The sequence below is a fragment of the Mercurialis annua genome, linkage group LG3 (genome assembly GCF_937616625.2).
Source record: "Mercurialis annua linkage group LG3, ddMerAnnu1.2, whole genome shotgun sequence".
NCBI lineage: Eukaryota > Viridiplantae > Streptophyta > Magnoliopsida > Malpighiales > Euphorbiaceae > Mercurialis > Mercurialis annua.
Window position 1 is genome coordinate 33,183,700 of NC_065572.1, and position 3,064 is coordinate 33,186,763.

Consider the following 3,064-nt stretch of genomic DNA (forward strand, 5'->3'; position numbering starts at 1 on the left):
CACATCAAATATATTCCTGTGAAATGATTTTTCCACAATTTTCCAATGACCTCCATTTTTCATATCGCTGACATAAAAAACCTGCTGTACTTGAGAACTCAACACGAAAGAATCACATGTATACCATTTACGGCTCACATTAACAGAAACTAAGTTGCCATCTGTTTTAATTCCATTTTTATCGCCAACATCCCACCAATCACATTTAAACAAGAAAACATGATTCCCATTAACATATTGGAGGTCAATGATATATGTTAGCAAACCATAAAACTCGATTTCTTTCGACTTATCACGCTCAACTGTGTGAAACCTAACTCCATTGACAATTATCCCACTGTACCTAGCAATTCGTATATCAGGACCTAATCCCAACGCATATATATGATCTGTTGCTGCAACCAATCCAGTAGCACGTAAGCGTCCAACCTGAAAAATAAGTTTAATGGTGAAATTAGTGGCATAATTCAATATTTAGTACTTTTATAGCATCATACTTACACACTCCTTGAACCAACTGGCAAATCCTGCCTGGTGTCTTTTTTGCACATCTATAACACTTTCCTTTTGTAATTCTTCAATGTGAATCCTGCACAACGTTTATAAAATTAGATAAAAAGTGTAAAATAAAGCTATTTTGAAACTCTAAAGTATTTGTTTTTTCAAAATAAAATAACTTACTTAAGATATTCATCAACATCCTCACAATTGTTAAGCACATACAACTGCAATTTTTCAAAATCAGAATGGGATAACGTTTTACATTTTGTAGCTCCTAAAGGTCTTGCATTGTTTGAAAATATGGAAAATCCATTTTCCACTCCTATTTGCACAGGAAAATTATTTCTCTCAACGCGATTATATATTGTCTCAACCCCATGAAAATACAGTGAACAAAAGTTCAAACATTCTTTAGTGATATACGCTTCAGCAATTGAACCCTCTGGTCGAGCTAAGATACGTACATAATTTTTCAAAGTACGTAAGAACCTGCACAACAAATTTGTTGTAAATGTGAATAAACCATATAGATATATAAAAATTAGTTAAAACTGCAGCAAGAAAACGAAAAATAAAATTTCCTTATCAACTAACCTCTCAATAAAGTACATCCACCTATAGTGAACAGGGCCTCCTAATTCTACTTCACGTGCCAGATGAATTGCCAAATGCATCATTACCATGAAAAAAGATGGAGGATATATCATCTCAAGTTTACATATTATCAAAATGATATCGCTCTGCAACTTTTTAACTGTAGATCTTTTTAAAGTCTTCGAACAAAACTCCTTAAAGAAAGAGCTCAACTCTGATAATGCAGTGTAAACCTCACTACGCAAAGACCAACAAATTGATGCTGGAAGTAACCGTTGCAAGAATATATGATAATCATGGCTTTTCATCCCCATAACTTTGCAGTCCTGAACACTTACACATCGAGAAAGATTGGAAGCATATCCGTCTGGCAACCGGATTGACTGCAACCATTCGCAAAACTTTCTCCTTTCAGGCTTCGGTAATGTATAACAAGCAAGTGGCATAAAAAATTTATTTCCCTTTTGCTGTAAATGTAACTCTTTTCTTATACCCATTACTTCTAAATCCATTCGAGCCTTAATGTTATCCTTAGATTTTCCATCAATATTCATCAACGTACCCAATATATTTTCACATATATTCTTCTCAATATGCATTACATCTAAATTATGACGTAATTTTAATGTTTTCCAGTAAGGCAATTCAAAGAATATACTTCTCTTTGTCCAATTGAGCTCTTCAGGACCACGTGCACGCTTTTTTTGGTTAGGTGTCTTCCCGAAAACAAGGCTTTTAGGAAGCAAATCTAATTGCCTTAGAACTTCATCTCCTGACAACTCTTCAGGCTTTGACCCGTGCTCTGGTTTGCCATCAAATTTTCTGCTTTTTCTCCAAGAATGTTGGGCATGTAAATATCTCCGATGACCCATGTAACATTGCTTCACTCCATTTTCTAATGTTAGCAAACACGTCCACTTATTACACACAGGACATGCCAATTTTCCTTTTGTGCTCCATCCATATAACATTCCATATGCTGGAAAGTCATTTATTGTCCATAATAATGCAGCATGTAATTGAAAATTCTTACCGCTATATGCATCATATGTTGTCACACCGGTCTTCCATAACTCTTTTAACTCATCAATTAATGGCCTTAAATATACATCGATATTATTTCCGGGAGATTCCTTACCAGGAATAAGCAAAGATAACATCAAAAAATTCTCCTTCATGCATTTCCATGGTGGTAAGTTATATGGCGTCACAATCACCGCCCACATGCTATAACTCGTGCTCATATTTCAAAAAGGGTTAAATCCATCACTAGCAAGCCCAAGTCGCACGTTACGAGCATCTTTGCCAAACCAAGCATATTTCTGGTCAAAATCTTTCCATTCCGTAGCATCAGCTGGATGTCTAATCGTATCATCATCTACACGTTTCTCCTTATGCCACCTCATATTTTCACCAATATCGTTAGACATAAATAACCTCTGAAGTCTAGGTACTAAAGGGAAGTGTCTAAGAATTTTTTGAGCAACCTTCTTGCATTTTCCGAAACCTAATTTCCATCTAGGGGCCTTACAAGTTGGACACGTGTCAAGATTTTCATATTCCTTCCAAAATAGCACACAATCATTTACACAAGCATCAATAGTTACGTAACCGAGTCCTGAATCACGCATCAATTTTTTAACCTCATAACTTGAGCTTGGAAGGGTTTCTCCTCTCGGGAGTGCATCCTTGAACAACTCCAAATTCGAAAAAAATGACTTATTACTAGAATTTGTGAGTGCTTTGATATTAATCATCTTAAGAAGAAAAGAGAGCTTTGAATATTTTTGACTTCCAGGATATAGTTCACTATGAGAATCATTCCACAATTTAGCAAATTTTGCTACTTCTCCTTCTAGCATGTTATTATCTTGATTGGCAAGTCTGTCTTCCATGTCGGTGTCCATAAAAGTTGCATTACACATATCATCTAACATTTCTGAAACATCATTTCCACTATCCTCCAATT

The 3,064-nt window shown here is 35.4% G+C and overlaps 1 long non-coding RNA gene across 2 annotated transcripts; it reads right to left on the bottom strand.

The window, feature by feature from the left end:
- Positions 1–298: 298 nt before the first annotated feature.
- LOC126671691 (uncharacterized) lies at positions 299–723 on the bottom strand. Of its 2 annotated transcripts, none has more exons than XR_007639082.1 (3): positions 682–723; positions 502–589; positions 299–395 (listed from the first exon to the last, which is right to left on the bottom strand). It is a non-coding gene; the product is annotated as an uncharacterized LOC126671691 (long non-coding RNA). The 2 variants fall into 2 exon arrangements; XR_007639083.1 differs by having other exon boundaries at positions 299–429.
- Between the last annotated feature and the right edge of the window lie 2,341 nt (positions 724–3,064).